At 35.0% G+C, this 21,727-nt stretch overlaps 1 protein-coding gene and 2 non-coding genes across 3 annotated transcripts in view; 1 reads left to right on the top strand and 2 right to left on the bottom strand.

Moving 5' to 3' along the window:
* Positions 1-21,727, top strand: part of LOC129746125 (mitogen-activated protein kinase 1-like) — a 330,696-nt gene that overhangs the window by 55,103 nt on the left and 253,866 nt on the right. The gene's annotated exons all lie outside the window — the stretch shown is intronic.
* On the bottom strand, positions 3,761-3,832 carry Trnah-gug (transfer RNA histidin (anticodon GUG)). Its single transcript has one exon. It is a non-coding gene; the product is annotated as a tRNA-His (tRNA).
* Positions 19,183-19,254, bottom strand: Trnah-gug (transfer RNA histidin (anticodon GUG)). Its single transcript has one exon. It is a non-coding gene; the product is annotated as a tRNA-His (tRNA).

Consider the following 21,727-nt stretch of genomic DNA (forward strand, 5'->3'; position numbering starts at 1 on the left):
CATTGTATATCAGTCTTCCGATCGTTTGATGTCCTGTCCAACCCCCCGCTGAATCCCATAATAGAGTTAAGCTATTTTGAACATATGAAAAAAACACTTTTTACATCTTACCTCTTTTTCATTTGAAAAGGATACATGTTGAAAGGGATAATTTCCGGGAATATTTAAAAGACAGGAATGGGCAAGCCTGCAGCCAAATCCGCCAGTTGCCACAATCGCTCTTCTTGCACTTACCGGGGGTTGACCAACTTGTGAAAGGGTTTGAGAAACGGCTAGTGACCAACAACACCCACCTTGCGAGCAACAGCAATTGCTCAGCAACATTTAGGACCCCGTAAAAGTTCAACGAGTTCCGAAATTGAAGGTTCGAGCCCCAAGACATCCCGCAGTAGCATTTTTTGTTTGCCGACCACCTCTTCGGGTACACACTACACGGTATTTTGGATTTCTTGATTAGTGTCACCCCCTTGTGAAAGTCGATCCGAGGTCCTTCGTAATTGTGCTCTGCTAGCCAACCAAAAAAGGCCGCATGAGGCACATCCTCACCAGAATCCCCGTGGCTTGATCAGGAATTCGAGGGCTGTTGTAGCTAGCCCTTTTGGTCAGCTAATAATAAACTGGCATGTTGTGAAGCGTTGATGTTACTTCCCGAAGCATTGCTGATACTGATTGCATTGGTTGCAGAGGACACTACTGTCTGCTGTTAACGTCGTGGTAATCGTTCCGGGCGTTCTTGAAAACAGATTGAGAATCTCTAACATTTGAACAAATTTTCAGCACAAATGACAAGAAAAAATGATTTTTTCTCCAGGAGTTAAAATTGGCAGCGAAAAAAAATCAGACCCGTCGTTCACGGCCGCAGCCTACTTATGTTAATGTAAATATTTGAACATATTTACAAAAGCAAAATATTAATCATTTCTTCGGCACAGAAAAGCTTTAAAAAAAACAAAGTAATGAGAAATTTTTTCTATTAAGCTTTTTTAAGACATTCTCCAGGCATGGCCGTAGGAATGGAGGGCGTTTTGGGGGTTTAAACCCTCCTCCATGAGGGTCCAGGAAAAGCAAGCGATTTTTTTTTCTCTACACTCAATTTAAATTCTTTATGTGGCGAGATGGGCTCACTGTAGGATTGTTCGATTTTCGAGAAAAGATCAATCTAAAAGATCGATTCAGATGAACAGTTCTGGGATCGATCCATCTAAAAAATCAGAGCTTTAAGATCGATCTCCGATTAATCGATCTTTTCCATTTGTAACAAGAAGAAACTGCTTTTTTTTTAAACATGCAAACTAGACACAAAATTTCAAATTTGTATAATCCTTCTGAAAAAAAAACAAGTGCTTTTATGTAAGGTGAACCGGACTTAGTGTTTAAAAACAACATTACTCAAAATCCAAATATCTCGGAAACACTTTGATATTTCAAAGTAATGTACTGACAAGAAGTATTCTATAGATTAAAAGAAGAAATTATATAAAGGTCGACCAGGAATCGAACTCGAGTTTTTTGATTATCTCTCCGACACCTTACCAAAAGTAAATCATCAGATGTTAACTAGTCAATCTGTAGCTCTATAAATCAGTTGACTTTATCAAATTAAATTCGCGACTAGATTCTACTGCAGAAAACGCTCATCGTGTCCCGGGTTTATTCTGCCCCTATAGTGACTGATTTTCAGATTTCGGCTCAAAAATTTAAAATGCATTTTTACATGTTTATATCCACTTTTTTTTAAGTCTCATACAGTTAGCAAATTGACTTTTTACGAGATTGAACAGGAAACAATGAAGTAACTTACATATTGTAGCTGTTTTCTAACGTTAAAAAAGCGTCCTCCTTAAGGTGGGCATTATATATTTACTTCCCCGGAATGAGAAAAAAAGATCGAAAGATCGAATCGAAAAAAACCGATCTAATCGATTTTTTCCTGGCCGAAGAATCGATCCAAAAAATCGAAAATCGGAGTTGAAAAGATCGATCTTCCAAGGATCGATCCAAGATCGACCAATCCTAGCTCACTGGCCCCAGCCAACAAACAGCAAAGAAAAAAAAAATCTTTATCAAATTTTAATGATTGAGTTAGATTATTCAAGAGTAATAAACTTAACTTTTAACTGATGCCAAAACCTCAAAAACTAATCTCAGGTTCGGAATTCTGCAACAGTATTTGTTAAATTTTCTCACTTGTCGATTGAAACTCAGTTTTGATGAAAATTTGATCCATGAATTTGAAAATGCATATGCATTTTCAAAATTTGAATAATGATTTTCAGAACTTGGAAAAAAAATATATTCGAAACCATTCTGAGTATTTGTTTCGTTTTAAGATTCGAAATTGTTGAACTTTATTCTTATGCGCAATTCAAGCATAGCCAAGCATTAAAATGACGACCCAGAATAGAAAATTCAAAACCAGATCTTCATTCGAAACTTATATTTGAATTCAGATTCACAAGTCGGATGAAAAAAAAAGCTAAATAATGAGTGAAACCCAAAACAACAAAAATTTTATTCTATTTAAATTCAGATTCACAAATTGGATGAAAAAAAAATTAAATATTGATTGAAAAACAACAAAATTTTAATGAAAGAGTTAAAGATTAAGAAAACGTTTTGAAATGGACTGATATTTAAAATTCCAGTTCCGATTCTGATGGAAAATGACTTTTACAATCAACATAAAAATATCAAGATGACAATTCCATTTAGGAATTCAAATGTAAAGAGATCGCAAATTTATAATGTTGATAGTTAACGTAATTTCAAATTTTCAGCTGATGATCACAAATATGAAGCAAAATTTGATTTTATTTGGAAGTTTGTTTTATGAAAAAAAAAAAAATAATATCTATTCATGAAAAATCATCCACGGGATTTATGTATTGGAATTTATTCTAAATGAAGAATGTTTGCCGATAAAGAAACGTACAATCTTCACGTAAAAAAAATCTGCAGGAAATTTCACGTTTTCTTGGTGTATTGTTTAGATTTTTTTTAGATATTCGAATTTCGATCTAACATTTTGAATTTAAATTTGCAAGAATCAGACTTGAAAAGCAAAATTTTGATATTTTACTTTAACTTTTAAAAATTATATTTTTTCCATACATAGTTGAATCGAAATGGTTGATTGATTCTAATAAGATTTTGGAAATATCAACTGATAAATTTTCATAGAGGGTAATAAAGTGATTGCGTAGGCTTAAAAAATACAATTTGATGAGGATTACGTCGTTTTATAACAAAACCGAGGCTGTCTTAAAACTACTTTTTTGTAAGTGATAAACTTTGATTTTCCTGTGTTTGTGTTCGATTGATTCAAAAATATTCTTGTTTTGAAACAGCAGTTTTTCTTTGCATTTACGGTTAATGGTAAACTAATTCTTGATCTCTATGCTGATGCTTTAAAAACAGTTAAAAGCAAAAGATTGTAAAATGAGACTTTAAAAAATGCTATTTTACCAATTGGTCTTTTGGGATTGGATGCAATTTTTCAAATTCCCTTCTGAACCTCTGAAAACCCGTGTGCCAGGTAACAAGACTCAATCATCGCTTTAGCACCATTTTATAAATATTTTATTCAAAAATATATATATAAAATTTTCACAAATAACGAAAGAGCCGCAGCTTTACATCAAAAGAGCCGCATGCGGCTCGCGAGCCGCAGGTTGCCGACCTATGGACTATACAATTTTATTCGCATAAACATGAACAAAAAATCCATCCGTGACAGTGTTTTTGTACTGAACAACATCACTGCCGTGACCAGGATTCGAACCTGGGTTACTACGGCCACAACGTAGGGTCCTAACCACTAGACGATCACGGCTATCTGGACATGTGTAAGATCGGAAGGAATCTCATAGTCAAGAACCCATGTTCGCTAATTTGATCTTCATAATGAAACCAATAAATAAGATAGATAAGGTGCTACAAAAAACGATATAAACTATGTTTTGGTACTTTAAATGAACGGTCAGTCCAATTTTATTGAATCGAAAAACTTTTATTTTTGATCCAACGTTTCGGTGTTGGTTGACACTTTCATCAGGGATCAAAATAGAATTCAGAATCAACTATTTTGATCCCTGATGAAGGTGTTCACCAACACCGAAACGTCGGATCAAAAATAAAAGTTTTTGTAAGTAAAGTAAAGTATTAAACTGATTTGCCGTTAATTTATAGTATTATGAAAACAACCCTAATATATTTTTTTGTTATTTAATGTCTGTATTTAATGTATTTTCACTGGTACGGTGACAGTGGCAAACTTCATAAATAAACAAAATTGTCGCCCGGGACGATGCATAAAAATTATATGTATCATCCCGGGTGACGATTTTGTTTGTTTACAAAGAAAAAGTTTGCAACTGAACCAGTGGAAAATAAACGAAAACGCTATAAGATTATGTCTTAAGTAGGTCATAGACTACACCACATTTGTACAAATGCGACGAAATTCGATGACATTCTGTCGCTGTGAACACGATTTGCATCGAGTATGGCACTGCTTGAATGAGTGCGCAAGTGGTTTGAGTAAAATCGGGCCGGATCGAAATATTTTGTATAAACCACCCTCTGTGGCATGTTGTATGGTGCTGTTTGTACAAAATTCATGCCATTTACTCAGCCCCAGCCGGCGTGAGGTGGTTTGCGGCCTTAAAGCGGGCCATAGACTACACAAATGGCTTGAGCAAATTCGATGATTCCACGATGATTGTTTGATGCTATGCTCGCCCACACACGATACAAACAAATTTCGCGCGAACACAAACGGTTGCTGGCGAAAACAGTAACAGCAACAAAAAAAACCAACTCCATCCCGGCTAAGGCTGAGTAAATGGCATCAAGTTTGTACAAACAGCAACATACACCATTCCACAGAGGGTTGTTTGTACAACACATTTCGATCCCGTCCGATTTGACTCAAACCGTTAGCGCGCTTTCAAACAGTGCCATATTTGCAAATCGTATTCACAGCGGCAGAATGTGATCGAATTTCATCGCACTTGCACAAATGGCTTGTGCAAATTCTATGACTCCACGACGATTGTTTGATCTATGCACGCCTACAAACACTAACGCCTACACGATACAAACATATTTCGCGCGATGGCTGGCGAAAACAGCAACAGCAACAACAAAATACCACCACACCCCGGCTGGGGCTGAGTAAATGTCATGAATTTTGTACAAACAGCACCAGACACCACACCATGCCACAGAGGGTGGTTTGTACAAAATATTTCGATCCGGCCCGATTTTACTCAAACCGTTTGCGCACTCATTCAAGCAGTGCCATGCACGATGCAAATAGTGTTCACAGCGACAGAATGTCATCGAATTTCGTCGCATTTGTACAAATGTGGTGTAGTCTATGGCCCGCTTAATGCATTGCGATCTCAAGGCATAATGGTGTTGTCCATTCCACAAGGAAAATGTAATCACTTTTGTCACCTGAGACACATTTTTAAAACAAACTGAGAAAAGAATCATCAGTTTCCGTGCTGTAGTGGTTATCACATCCGCCTAACACGCGGAAGGCCCCCGGTTCGATCCCGGGCGGAAACAATTATTTTTATTTTCTTAAAATTTTTCAAAACTGCCCTGAGTTATCTTAGTTATTACGTGTTGGGAAGGTTGATGACTTAAAATATTACCTTAGAATCGACCTTTTTCTGTGATACTTTTCTTCAAATTTAATTGAGAAGTCGTGTTCAACATTAAAATTATGGATCATATTTACAATTTATTTCTGAAAAAAATACTTTTATTGTTATTTACAAAACATTTTTGTACATTGAAGCCAGAAATCTAGAAATCTGTGAAACTTGTCAAAAATATTATGCACGCTATGGTCTGTTAAAAAAAATTAGGTCGAAAATGTTCTCAAAATTCTGCAAAATTCAAGATTTTGCTGTGATTTCGACTACTTTGCTCTCAATTACGAATTTTCCATTTTAAACATTTGAATCTATCGTATTTTTGTACTGTTCCTAAGAGCTGATTGTTGCAAGAGTGTTACCGTAAGACGCAATCCTACAACAACAGAAAAGTTCTTTTCAAATGATGGTCCGTGTTTGAAGAAACCGTATGAATCTTTAGTTTAAAGACAAAAAGGCGATACATTCTCGATAAGTCAACAATGATCAGCAAACTGGGTAATGTCTTTTAAATGGATGTCTTTTAAAGTGAAAAGGTTTCGTGACGCGAAAAGCAGTATTCATTCAGAAATTTCAATTTTTTTTTTTTCATAATGAAGCGTTTTGTGTTATAAGTTCAGTCCTGCTGAACTTTGATCCTGCAATGCACCTTGATCTAGTTATCGTACTGATATTGAAGATGTGATTGAAATTTTGTGCTTTCGTCTTTGAAATTGACTCATGTGTTGAGAAGTTGTTATCGTTCCAAAGGGTTGCATCCATTTCTAATAAGCTCGTTTGCATGATATAAAACCCGATTTAATACACTTAACAGTGGATTAGAGCCTTTCTTACAGATTCAGAACATGTTTGTTTTTATAAATAATAAATTGAATGCGGTGTACAACTCTCATGATTACCCATTTTAGGCCATTATGGTAAGATGTTTGCCAAAATCGTCCTTGTAAATGATTTTTGTTAAATGAAAATATCAAACGATAAATGATAAAAAATACTTCTAAGACTCAATCAAAGCAATCGAAAGATTCCTTTAAATTCAACCACGGTAAATGAAACGTTCAGATACCAATATTTCGATAGCAACTTACTATCTTCTTCAGTAAAACCTTTTCGAGTTCTATAAAATAACAAGAATTTTCGTTACAATCAATAAAAACTTAAAGATAAACTCAGAGCCACGAATTATTTACTGTATTAACTTATACTGTATGAAAAAGAAAATTTATATTGGTAAAAATAAGAAATCATTCATATTCATAGTCAGGTTAAAGTTTTGATTTAAAAAAAAATATAATAAACGAAGTCAAGTTACCTTTCCAGTAATGCTCCTAGCGCGTGTTTGGAAAAAAACGCGAAATCTCGAATAGGTTGTGTGCGGCCCAGTCCGGACCATAGATGGCCCGGACGGATCTTACCTCGCTATTTACCCTGGTATTCCGACGAGCGTGGTTCCTGTGATCCGACTTGCGTGAGGTGTGTGACTTGAACTGGCGTATGTGGGCGCCTATGATCCTTGGGCGAGAGGTGAAATACGTGCATGATGATGGAGTAGGATGGCAAGAAGGATGTATGTTGATATACGAGGGGAGAGTCAATGATAATATGTAATGATAGTGTAAATGCTTCACTTATTTACCCATTTCGAACTGCATGGAAATATATCGCTCCACACCCCCCTTCCACTCTCATAAAAAAGGAAAATTATTTTTTTAATTGCTTGGTTTTGCTTCGCTTTTTTCTCATAATTCCTACTAAAATGTGATTCTTGCTTTTGCTTTTGAACATATTCAGCCTGGTTTACACTTATTTTGATTTTAGATGGTTATAAATGCTTGAACTACGAGTAAACCATTTTAAGCGTGTCAAATGTCTAACTCGAATTCCGGACCGATCGTGAAAACCGTCGACGGCTGAAACAATTTTAGCAGATTTTCACTCGTTATACGAATCGCCTGGCAACTGCGAATGACTACGAAAGATGTCTTACGTACATCTATCTAAGGCTTTATACTTAGCATGTAGCCTTCCCGGTTCCACAGGATTCAACTCGACATTTTAAAATTCCAGGCGTCAGAAAATTGTAAGAGGGACTCCCAACAAATTTGTTATATGGTTCCAACAGCATCCCATCATGCATCAGTGATTCGTCGAATGATGACTGCAAGATTATGTCAACGCTGTGAATCTATTGTGTCACGTAACTGGTCGTTCTAGAAAACCCGACTAATTGCAGAGGTGAAAAAAACAAGATGATCGCAAAGCTTCCACTTCTGCACCACACCAGCATTGGTCAAGTCCCCGGTTCCAAGTGCACAGACCTGTTCCAGACAAGGTTAATTGTCTTTCGAATGTTTAGGCTTCTCGTAGTAGCTACCGCTTATTCGTACGTTGTAAGTTAAATCTAGACTAACGATTTGTTGCTCTAATCAACAATTTTCGTTGCGATTTGTAGCTGGATATCTGAATGAAGGTCCACCTGATTCAATCAGGCCCTGTATCGGCCAAGCCATCCTTGTAGCTTGCTTTGTCGTCTCAGCCACTGCAACATAAGCTCCAGTTTGGTGCATTCTTCTCAATGCTGCTGACCGTATAGATGGTGCCGGTTTCCAACTCGAACTCGGATTTGAATTTTTCGACCAGTCACTGCGAGCAAAATTGACCGACAATATTTCCTTGAAGCGAATGAAAACCTGTGATCTGTGAACGTGAACAAATCCCTGACTCAATGGGTACCGGCGGCTGCCTTGTACGAAACCGATGGCTGGAGTTCCAGAACGACCAACAAATGTGCCCAGGCCAGTCAGCTTCCGGTAGATAAATTACTTGGTCAGACCATCCTCATATAATCTTCCTCGGTGAATGGCAGCTCGATACTGGTCTCGTTGTCCATCTGGAACCGATTGCCCAGAAAGTGGCACCGAGTCTGACCCTGCTTACTCGGGGGTTCCAACGGGAATTCAAAGAACATCTGTCGGTAGTCCCTGTGTTGCAGCAGGAACAATCGCAAAACCAACAAGGTGGTGATCTTGAAATCGTAAGTCTTACCGTGGAGCTGGAAGAACGACTGGACACCTTGATGTCGTACCGACCACGAAGTGACAGATATTGAGCTTTCCGAGAGATTGCAATGGCATCGCTTGATGCTGAGACAAAGGCCTGTCGCATGACCTGCTCTTGGGAAGATTCATCCGGATCTGTTTCTGAGGATTCCGTGGTTGGAATGTGGAATCTCATCTCCATAAGATCCTTTGACAAAACTATCTCCGTTATGTGCTATGTTCCCCCGAAGGAAAAACTAGATAATAAACGTGCAAACCCAATTTATTAATCGAACTCGATAACGAAATTCCAACCTTTGTCTCTCGGGATCGGAATCGGTATTTCTCTAAATGAAACGAATAATCGAACAATCTGCTTAGTCATTTGATCATTCTCATGCTTGTTGTTTTGGCATGAATATTTCTAATACCATCATTTACATTACAAATATTAGCAGCAGGAACAAGAGTAACAGCATGACACATCCTGATAAGAAGAGTTTCAACGTTGTAACACACTCTGCGTTATATTCCAACTAACCAGTTGAGTAAGATTAATATATGCTCATCAGCTGAATATTATTTGTTGTAAATCTTATGAAAGTAGAAAATAATTAAAAAGTTATACCAAACTCTGCGAAAAAAAGGTCTTGCTCGAGCATTAACCCTTCGTTTCATGATTTTTTATTTTTCCTTAAAAATCATTTTAAACAGTTCAAAATGATGAGTACATCACGAAAAAAAATTAAAATAAAATACGATTTTTCCATTTTTCCATACATTAATTGTTGCAAATTTGTTACTTTATGAAACGAAGGGTTAAAGCAGTCTTCTGCTGAGTTCATAAAATGACCTAAAACAGCAACTATTGTGTATTACTATAACTTTGAACAATATTTTACTGCAATATTCTATGGCAATCAAATTTGGCAAACGATATCATTATTGTCACGTTAGGATTCTTCGCATCTGGGCGCAAAAATGGTCAACCGAATGGATTGTCAGGTGTTACAAGCTTTTTGATGTGGAGCGCTCGCTGCTTTGCTCGACAAATTAAGATGAAACTTTTGGGAACAAGGGTATTTTACATCAAAGCTTCACGTCAATAAGCAGCAATGTTCAAAACCTAATAATGTCTTTATCTGACAAACATATATCAACAAATATTCCTGAGCATAGTTCCTATTAGCTCCAAACCTGCCAATTACAATAAACTGACTCAAATTGTCGATTGACCTTCGACCGGGTTAAATTTGGTTATAATTACAATGCATTTTTGCGAGTGAAACAAAGTTTAAATATCCCAAAGGTCTCCAACAATGTGTTAATAATAATTCAACGTTTGCTTTGTGTAACCTCTAAAGAGCCATCGTTTACCATACATGTGGAACTAGTTGGAAACTTGGAAATAGTCAAAATGACAGAATCAAATATGTTATAGTTCTCATGGAATTACATTTTTATATTATTCAAGACGTTATTTTTACAAATGTTGGTGGACTGGCATAAGGTAACCAAGCTTATACTTTTCAATATGGTTCCACTAACTTAGAAAACTTAAATTTATCTTCTAATAAACTGACTATATAGTTATATAAAATTTATTCTTGAAAGTTTTTATTTAAAAGGTTACAATTATTTTCAAAAATGGCTATTTTCTGCGGAAAGGTAAGAAATTTGATGCAAAGTTGATGCAGTAAATTTCACTCTTCCTACCCAATACTATAATGTGGTGGTATATCTGGCTGGTCTTTACACTTTTTTTTAAATATTGATCATTAAAAAACGATGTTTTTTCACTCCTCGATAAAATGCGTGCTTCTTAAAATGGAACACTTTGAAAATGGAAACGAATGCATAAAATATTTCAATGTAAACTTTTTTTACCATTTTATCATTTTTACATGAGAACTACCATCATGATTGCAGTTTTTCCAAAAATGCATTCAAAAGCAACAATATTAAATTATTAATTAGGTAACCATATAAAATGGTTAATGAAAATGAGCGTGTGAAGAAATTGATATGGTGTGCTTCGTTCTCCCGCACGCGCCCCTTCGTCGTTTTGTCCTTCACAGAGCAACCTGAATATAATGTTATGGGAAGTCTCGAAGTAACAATCGCTTTCGTACCATGCAGTGTGGGCACGACGTACTCATCAACGACTTCATTAATTCTAGGGTCGTACCCCTTGGTGAAAACCATTTTTATGTTTAACAATAATTTGGAGCTTCGGTTCCAAAATTTTTGGATTGGTTCGGTTTTCAAACTGAACCATTGAAATGTAAAAATAAATATTAGCCGGGAAAACTTAAATCTGTAGTGTTCCTCCCACACGGTTTCTGTCATGATGACATCAAACCTGAGTGGGAGTGAAGCCTGTTTGTTCTCCCTTCCACACATCGACAGATCCATACTTTTAGATAGCATGCGCGTATCTATGACGTCACGTATAATTTGACGTCATAGACACGATAATCTTGATTTTAGTGATTGCTGGTTGTGGCTAGCAAGCCAAATTGACACGTTTTTTGGAGTGATGATTTGATGATAATTACTATGAAAATTTATTTTTCAAACTATTTTGTTTTTTTTTTCTTTCTTTTATAGGATGAAGAAGAAAAAAAATCAAATTTTTTAAGCTAAAAATCATTTTTATTGCACTGCCCAGTTTCGCAAAAACATGCAAAAAAAGTTTACAAAAAATCACACCAATACACACAAATACACAGACATCGTCTGAACTCGACGAGCTGATTCGATAGGTACCTATAAAGGTATATCTAAGACCCATAATTAATGATCTCCCAAATCGACCGATAACTATACCTTTCTGAAAGAAAGGCAAAAAGGTTTCTAAATGTTATTTATGTGCACATTCTAACAACTCATTTTGCATTCACACAAACGAACAGCACTGTGCGAGCAAAACAAAGGAAACCCGGACCTGTCCGAAAATTTTGACATTCCAATTTGATGAAAAAGTTCAAAGCCTCAACAAATCCTATCCCCATCCAAGGGGAAATAAATCATTGGGATCTTTAACACATGGTTTCGACCTTCTTTGTTCCTTCCCCTTTCATGGTGACAAAGCTGATCTTACCCGAGAAGAAATACATACAGGAAGCTCTTTCTCTTCCTGTTTCTGAAATCCACCCGGAGTGACAAACGACGAAAAGCTTTGAGGACAGCTTCCGAAAGAAGAGCTTCGGAATTTCCTGCTCAAAATTCCAGTCAGAAACGTTCGAGTGGGGTGAACCCCTTTATAGAAAAAAATGAAAACACAAAGGAGAAGCTGCAGAAAGAAATTTTCCGGGACCCCCAAAAAATACATACATTATTGGATGAGTTATCAATTTATTCTCGAATGACTTTCGTGGAACTAAGCTAACCAACCGAGGCGAATGAAACGAATACTTCTAATATTTTTTTGTAGAATTTTGGAGAAAACCCCCCGTTAGGAGTGCCATTGCGAAACGGAACCAATATCTAGAAAAAGGATTTGTGGCTTGAAATCTCTGACTCTCCCTCATTGGGTTCTCACGTACAAATTATCAACACGTGCAGTGATTTTGGGGGGGCTTTTCGCAATGTCACGAACAGTGTTGCTGTTGATGATATAAATTTGGAGATTTATTCATCACACTACGGTTTGGCAAACCAACGCCAACGACTCGACTCGACAGTGGTGTGAGAAAGCTTTCAGTTTATTTATTTCTCTCGACGAAAAAAGGGTGGTCCTTCGCACGAACCGATTTCTGAACCGAAGATATGGTTTCCGGAGAAAATTGAACACGTCGTTTTATCGAGTTTGGCAAACGGAATGAATGAATTCTAATGTTCCTCCGTGGTAGTGGTTGGCAACGTTCAAGGATCGATGAGAGAACGACCACCTGTATTTTCTTCAAAACACTGTATCTGTTGACAAAAAAGACAAAAAAGACAAAAAAGACAAAAAAGACAAAAAAGACAAAAAAGACAAAAAAGACAAAAAAGACAAAAAAGACAAAAAAGACAAAAAAGACAAAAAAGACAAAAAAGACAAAAAAGACAAAAAAGACAAAAAAGACAAAAAAGACAAAAAAGACAAAAAAGACAAAAAAGACAAAAAAGACAAAAAAGACAAAAAAGACAAAAAAGACAAAAAAGACAAAAAAGACAAAAAAGACAAAAAAGACAAAAAAGACAAAAAAGACAAAAAAGACAAAAAAGACAAAAAAGACAAAAAAGACAAAAAAGACAAAAAAGACAAAAAAGACAAAAAAGACAAAAAAGACAAAAAAGACAAAAAAGACAAAAAAGACAAAAAAGACAAAAAAGACAAAAAAGACAAAAAAGACAAAAAAGACAAAAAAGACAAAAAAGACAAAAAAGACAAAAAAGACAAAAAAGACAAAAAAGACAAAAAAGACAAAAAAGACAAAAAAGACAAAAAAGACAAAAAAGACAAAAAAGACAAAAAAGACAAAAAAGACAAAAAAGACAAAAAAGACAAAAAAGACAAAAAAGACAAAAAAGACAAAAAAGACAAAAAAGACAAAAAAGACAAAAAGACAAAAAAGACAAAAAAGACAAAAAAGACAAAAAAGACAAAAAAGACAAAAAAGACAAAAAAGACAAAAAAGACAAAAAAGACAAAAAAGACAAAAAAGACAAAAAAGACAAAAAAGACAAAAAAGACAAAAAAGACAAAAAAGACAAAAAAGACAAAAAAGACAAAAAAGACAAAAAAGACAAAAAAGACAAAAAAGACAAAAAAGACAAAAAAGACAAAAAAGACAAAAAAGACAAAAAAGACAAAAAAGACAAAAAAGACAAAAAAGACAAAAAAGACAAAAAAGACAAAAAAGACAAAAAAGACAAAAAAGACAAAAAAGACAAAAAAGACAAAAAAGACAAAAAAGACAAAAAAGACAAAAAAGACAAAAAAGACAAAAAAGACAAAAAAGACAAAAAAGACAAAAAAGACAAAAAAGACAAAAAAGACAAAAAAGACAAAAAAGACAAAAAAGACAAAAAAGACAAAAAAGACAAAAAAGACAAAAAAGACAAAAAAGACAAAAAAGACAAAAAAGACAAAAAAGACAAAAAAGACAAAAAAGACAAAAAAGACAAAAAAGACAAAAAAGACAAAAAAGACAAAAAAGACAAAAAAGACAAAAAAGACAAAAAAGACAAAAAAGACAAAAAAGACAAAAAAGACAAAAAAGACAAAAAAGACAAAAAAGACAAAAAAGACAAAAAAGACAAAAAAGACAAAAAAGACAAAAAAGACAAAAAAGACAAAAAAGACAAAAAAGACAAAAAAGACAAAAAAGACAAAAAAGACAAAAAAGACAAAAAAGACAAAAAAGACAAAAAAGACAAAAAAGACAAAAAAGACAAAAAAGACAAAAAAGACAAAAAAGACAAAAAAGACAAAAAAGACAAAAAAGACAAAAAAGACAAAAAAGACAAAAAAGACAAAAAAGACAAAAAAGACAAAAAAGACAAAAAAGACAAAAAAGACAAAAAAGACAAAAAAGACAAAAAAGACAAAAAAGACAAAAAAGACAAAAAAGACAAAAAAGACAAAAAAGACAAAAAAGACAAAAAAGACAAAAAAGACAAAAAAGACAAAAAAGACAAAAAAGACAAAAAAGACAAAAAAGACAAAAAAGACAAAAAAGACAAAAAAGACAAAAAAGACAAAAAAGACAAAAAAGACAAAAAAGACAAAAAAGACAAAAAAGACAAAAAAGACAAAAAAGACAAAAAAGACAAAAAAGACAAAAAAGACAAAAAAGACAAAAAAGACAAAAAAGACAAAAAAGACAAAAAAGACAAAAAAGACAAAAAAGACAAAAAAGACAAAAAAGACAAAAAAGACAAAAAAGACAAAAAAGACAAAAAAGACAAAAAAGACAAAAAAGACAAAAAAGACAAAAAAGACAAAAAAGACAAAAAAGACAAAAAAGACAAAAAAGACAAAAAAGACAAAAAAGACAAAAAAGACAAAAAAGACAAAAAAGACAAAAAAGACAAAAAAGACAAAAAAGACAAAAAAGACAAAAAAGACAAAAAAGACAAAAAAGACAAAAAAGACAAAAAAGACAAAAAAGACAAAAAAGACAAAAAAGACAAAAAAGACAAAAAAGACAAAAAAGACAAAAAAGACAAAAAAGACAAAAAAGACAAAAAAGACAAAAAAGACAAAAAAGACAAAAAAGACAAAAAAGACAAAAAAGACAAAAAAGACAAAAAAGACAAAAAAGACAAAAAAGACAAAAAAGACAAAAAAGACAAAAAAGACAAAAAAGACAAAAAAGACAAAAAAGACAAAAAAGACAAAAAAGACAAAAAAGACAAAAAAGACAAAAAAGACAAAAAAGACAAAAAAGACAAAAAAGACAAAAAAGACAAAAAAGACAAAAAAGACAAAAAAGACAAAAAAGACAAAAAAGACAAAAAAGACAAAAAAGACAAAAAAGACAAAAAAGACAAAAAAGACAAAAAAGACAAAAAAGACAAAAAAGACAAAAAAGACAAAAAAGACAAAAAAGACAAAAAAGACAAAAAAGACAAAAAAGACAAAAAAGACAAAAAAGACAAAAAAGACAAAAAAGACAAAAAAGACAAAAAAAAACAAAAAAGACAAAAAAGACAAAAAAGAAAAAAAAAGAGAAAAAAAGACAAAAAAGACAAAAAAGACAAAAAAGACAAAAAAGACAAAAAAGACAAAAAAGACAAAAAAGACAAAAAAGACAAAAAAGACAAAAAAGACAAAAAAGACAAAAAAGACAAAAAAGACAAAAAAGACAAAAAAGACAAAAAAGACAAAAAAGACAAAAAAGACAAAAAAGACAAAAAAGACAAAAAAGACAAAAAAGACAAAAAAGACAAAAAAGACAAAAAAGACAAAAAAGACAAAAAAGACAAAAAAGACAAAAAAGACAAAAAAGACAAAAAAGACAAAAAAGACAAAAAAGACAAAAAAGACAAAAAAGACAAAAAAGACAAAAAAGACAAAAAAGACAAAAAAGACAAAAAAGACAAAAAAGACAAAAAAGACAAAAAAGACAAAAAAGACAAAAAAGACAAAAAAGACAAAAAAGACAAAAAAGACAAAAAAGACAAAAAAGACAAAAAAGACAAAAAAGACAAAAAAGACAAAAAAGACAAAAAAGACAAAAAAGACAAAAAAGACAAAAAAGACAAAAAAGACAAAAAAGACAAAAAAGACAAAAAAGACAAAAAAGACAAAAAAGACAAAAAAGACAAAAAAAGACAAAAAAGACAAAAAAGACAAAAAAGACAAAAAAGACAAAAAAGACAAAAAAAAACAAAAAAGACAAAAAAGACAAAAAATTAAAGAAAGTATAACACGAGAATTAAGATATTCGTTTCTATTTTTGTGCCTTTTTATATTTTTGTATTTTTTTGTATTTTTTTTTTATTTATTTTCGTTTTTTTTTATTTTTTTTTTCATTTTTATCGCTGTTATTTTCGTTTCACTTTTGTTTTTCTAGATTTTTTTTAATTTTTGTCATTCTTATAACATTCTTTTAAATTTTTTCAAATTTATTTTAAATTTTTTTTATAGAGAACGAATGAGACGATTGGACGAAAGCTACTATTAAATTCCTCTCTAAATAAAAAAAATTAGAATTAGATTTTTTTCATTTGTTCGTCACTTTTGCCATTTTGATTTTTTTGTCATTTTTTATCGTTTACATTATAGGGCATATTCGGTTTTGCATCATTTTAGTCTTTTTTTGCCAATTGGTTCTTTTTATTTCTTTTAAATATACACCTATTCTGTAGTTTTGGCAAAATCTCTAAAACAACAATAATTGACATGAATGGCCAAAATAGAAAAAAAACAAATCCTTTTTTTCCATTGTTGTCATTTTGTAATTAATTGTTATTGTAGTAATTTATACCATTTTGTTATATCATTCAAATAATTTTCCAATCAATGAGAAAGATAATATGTTGAAAAAATTATAATTACAGCTTTATTTACAAAAAAACTGTGCGTGTCAATTATTGAAGACCCGAGATTTTTCTTCCTAAAACCGATTTTTCTGAGGAGTTTGGAATTTGAATACTTGAATTATCATCTAGTATTTTTCAATGGAATGTTACGAATTTTCTTTATTTTCTGAATATTTTGAGGGATAAATTTTTAATGTAATGAGAAAAAAGGGCTGAGGTGTTTTACTTTAAACTATTCACTAAATCCTTAGAGTTTCAAGTCACATTTTACAGTTCTCGTAGTTGTAATTAATAAAAAAAAATTACACTCAAATCCCATTACATTATTTCCACCTTCTGGTGCTGAAAGCTGACCCCGAAATGGCTGGGGCAACAAACGACGGATTTGCAAATTTTCCATCAGCTAGCCAGCTCGTCGTCGACGTTTCATGCTGCCTGGTTCTGTATTTACTTTTTTCGCCGTTGAGCACAAGTTAAACGATTATTCTTTTATTTTGTTGCTGCCGCCAGCAGCCATCTCTCCCGTAGTTGCAAAAACGATGCGGGGTCATTTATGTTTATTTTCATGGGCGCACTTTTTCAACCGCCCCATCAAATTGAGCAAAGAAAGCTTGGTATCAGCTTTTCAAAGAACGTTAAAGCAATTTTATGGAAAGCTTATCAAAAGTTATATTTTCATTCAAGATTTTTTTTAAGTAGAATCTCCAATTAAGTTCTTTTTATAGGAAGGAACCTTTTCTAAAATAAAAATAAAAATCTTTTTTTTCCTCTTAAAAATGTATCCTATTGAATTGTTAATCCTAATTTGTTTTTAGTCCCCAACAGAACTTCACAGCCACAAGAATAGCTGCAAAGGTTCATTGCTTTCTCGTGCCAACGTGAAGAAGATCGTGAATATTAAACGTATTTCGTAGCTTTGGTTTTATGGTCGCTTTTTTACTAACCCTGATTATTCTTCCCTAGAAAAACCGTTTATGGTCGGATATAAATTCCCTCCAGTCCATATTAATCTGGAGAGGAAACTTTGCCTTACTAAGAAAAGTAAGAATTACGTTGATAATGATGATGACTGATTGAAATTGAATTGTTTTCGTATTCGACATTGTTATTTTTCAGTTTATTTTAACAAATGCCAAAAAACTCCGTTCGACAACCGCTGAGCTGGAAATGAAATTTAAATTCGCACACTGTACTCAGTTTTCCCAAAACTGTCGACAGGTTCCCCATACCCACGGTGAAATATTCGGTGCTGGCATCTGTCGTCGACCCAGAAAAATGGTGACAGTGGAATTTTTTTTTATTCGAAAGCTGGTTTTACCGTAATGCGAAACCTGCGAACGTTGATCCTTTTCCATCGCCCGGTCGGTAGCTGCATTTCGTTTATTTCCGTACAATGATCCTTTTCAGTTTGAGAGCTGCTCGAAAAATAAACGATTGAGTTTTCACTGTCAACCGGACCGGTATCCAGTAACTCGGTAGGAAAATGAGAGAAAAAAAAAACGAAAAACTTCATCTGGCCATCTGTTGTTAATCTCGTCGGATGGGTCTCATGAATTGTAAAATTTATTGTTTTCTCTGGTTCGATTTGTGCCCTAAAATGATTGCATTGAATTCACTGGTACTTTGAGATTGGAATTTTCCATCGAAATTATTCAATTTTTTTCTAAGTTCAATGTTCTTCAAGTTCCGATACACATTTTAGGTATTAACGATCAACGAAAATCTCCAATATGCTCAATATTAACAAAACTGAACTTTAAGAAGTACTGTGTTGGTGGAAGACTACGGAATCGTTCCACTAAAACCACCATGGGCTTCATGCCTGGTGGGCCCCTTGATTTTACTATATGATACTACATCAAGGAGAGGCTGTACTCTTGCACTTATGCATCGCACCCTTGTTAATTCCTATTTCGCTAACTTCAGACTAGTACAGAGGATTCCGAGACGTGTTTCGATCAGAGGCATGCAACGTTATACGATTTATGCCTTGATAGCATTGGAGATGAAAGCTGAAATCTGATGAAAGAAGCTTAAATCTGACCAAAAAAGCTTAAATCTGAGAGATATTCTCCACGTTTCCGATTATGTAAAAGTAAGGCTTTCAAAGTAATTCGCGTCCGTCACAGCAACCACTCCAGTAGGATTTCTAACCATCAAGCTTATCCAGCGGCGTTGTTATGACATATCCTACAACACTTGAACTGGCAAGACCCATTTCGTTCATCAAGTAATGAAAATCGTGTTATAGACTTAAAAACACTGCTAGTCTGCAGAAACGCGGATCTACTTACAACGAGAGTCGACTGTTCTGTGCGACCCCGACGATAACGTAAACTCTGCGTTCCCACTAAGACTAAGCTCTTTAAATATAAGAATGTTTCGAATTATTTTTAATGGTTTCGGAATTGTCAAAGGTTAAAGGGAATAATCAAACATGCAGTTCAGTAAATCGCAACCAAAAAAATGCTCATCCGTAACAGTGCCTTTCTAATCAACACTGCCGTGACCAGGATTCGAACCTGGGTTACTACGGCCACAACGTAGGGTCCTAACCACTAGACGATCACGGCTATCTGGACATGAGCTTAATCGAAAGGTATCTCATAGTCAAGAACCCATGCTCGCTAATTTGATCTTCATAATTAAACCAATAAACATGATAGATATAACGTGCTTCAGGCATACCAACCGTCATATCCTGATAAAAAATGTAAAAGATTTTTGCGTCGCGACGGGAAATATCCTCTATTGTGTTCTCGGTTTAAGGAGGTCATAGACAAAAATGGAAGGTTTAAGATCTTAAATAAGTAAAAAAAGTTGTGTTCCATCGAATAGAGAAATTTTGATAACGGTCGTTGCATGAGGAAACATTTGATGTCAAGCTGAGCACAAAAACCCATCAACCGTTTCCGTGGTGTAGTGGTTATCACATCCGCCTAACACGCGGAAAGCCCCCGGTTCGATCCCGGGCGGAAACAATTATTTTAATAATTTGCCATAATATATTGGAAATGGTCAAAGATAAGTGCACGGAGAAAAAAAGTATGGTATTTCCAACAATAATCCACTTATATTCAATCATTTAACTGATTTCTTCTCGACCAACTATAATTATCAAAATTTCAACAATACACATAATAGACAATGTGATTAATTTCATATTCAACAATATATATATAACACATTCAATTATAGTTGTATGATTGATTTTTTGTATTCAACTATAAATATAATAGATTGAAATATAATGTACGATTGATGTCATGCATTCAACAATAATTATAGTAGATTCAACTGTAATAATATAATTGATTTGACTATAAATGTGATAGATTCAACTATAATAATATGATTGATTTAATTATAAATATGATTGTTTCAATTGTATTTCTATGATTGATTCAATGAGGTCAACTATGAATATTGTAAATTTAAATTCTGTTTATATTGGCTTTTGGCTAGTGAACGGTAGACAATGTGCAACTCGAGACCCCATACACCCAACCTTCGGGTAGTGGTCATATCACCTCTTGTCTGCAACTCCGATTCTCTACCTCCCCGTGGTGCTAGCTGGGGTGCGAGCAACCTTAGCGGAGATCTGGTACCCAACCCCGGTGGATGCTATGGTCGCATGCAGACTGAGTCAGGGGGCTTCGTACGCGTCTGTTCTCCATGTCAGGGGTGGCGTGCGGAGTGCAACAACGTCCTGGTGGTGTTCGGGACCCAAAACAGCAACATCACGACGGTCCTCCTGCGAAATAGTGGGGTTAGCTGCGGGCCTTGCGAGCCCGTGACTACAAAAAACATAAGCAACGAACAACGAACAACAAATTTCGGATGGAAATCGGCAAAGACCGACGCGACGAAAAGGGACTAACGATTGGAAACTTGGAACATGGAACTGCCGATCTTTAAATTTTGTGGGCAGTGCGCACGTGCTCTCCAACGAATTGAAGAGCCGCCAATTCGACATCGTAACGCTGCAGGAGGTATGCTTGAAGGGCTCCACGGTACGAACGTACCCAGATGGTCGTGCCATCTACCAGCTTTTATAGTGATGGGAAAGATGCAAAAGCGCGTGATCGGGTGGTGGCCGATCAACTCACGAATGTGCCGGTTGAGAATCATGGGCCGGTTCTTCAACATCAGCATCATCAACGTGCACAGCCCTCACCTCGGAAGTACCGGTGACGACAAAGACCGACAGCGGAAGAGGCAGCGAGTCCGACTTTTCCAGGAGAAAAAGCGTCGCCTGGAGGAGGAGGAGCTCGAGGAGCTGGAGCAGCTGCATCGTTCCCAAGAAACACGAAAGTTCTATCAGAAACTCAACGCATCCCGCAAAGGCTTCGTGCCGCAAGCCGAAATGTGCCGGGATAAGGACGGGGGTATCCTGACGGACAATCGTGAGGTGATCAAAAGGTGGAAGCAGCACTTCGATGAACACCTGAACGGCGCACATGCAGGAGATCAAGACGATGGGGGAAGGTACATCGCCGGCGTAGCCAACGATGAAGAGGAGCCACTCCCAACGATAAGTGAAGTTAAGGAAGCCATTCGTCAGCTGAATAGAAACAAGTCGGCTGGGAAGGATGGCATCGCAGCTGAACTCATCAAAGTGGGCCCGGACAAGTTGGCCGATTGCCTACACCGGTTGATAGTCCGGATTTGGGACATAGAACAGCTACCGGAGGAGTGGAAAGAGGGGGTAATATGGGAGTCATCAGGCCGGCTTTATGGAGGGACGGTCTACGACGGACCAGATATTCACATTACGGCAAATCCTCCAAAAATGCCGTGAACACCAAGTCCCTACGCACCATCTATTCATCGACTTCAAAGCCGCATACGACACGATCGACCGTAACGAGCTATGGAAAATCATGGACGAGAACGGCTTTTCCGGGAAGCTGACCAGATTGATCAAGGCGACGATGGATGGAACGCAGTGCTGTGTGCGGATTTCGGATGAATTGTCGAGTTCATTCGAATCGCGCAGGGGGCTTCGACAAGGTGATGTTCTATCCTGCATGATGTTCAACGTGG

The sequence above is a fragment of the Uranotaenia lowii genome, chromosome 2 (genome assembly GCF_029784155.1).
Source record: "Uranotaenia lowii strain MFRU-FL chromosome 2, ASM2978415v1, whole genome shotgun sequence".
NCBI lineage: Eukaryota > Metazoa > Arthropoda > Insecta > Diptera > Culicidae > Uranotaenia > Uranotaenia lowii.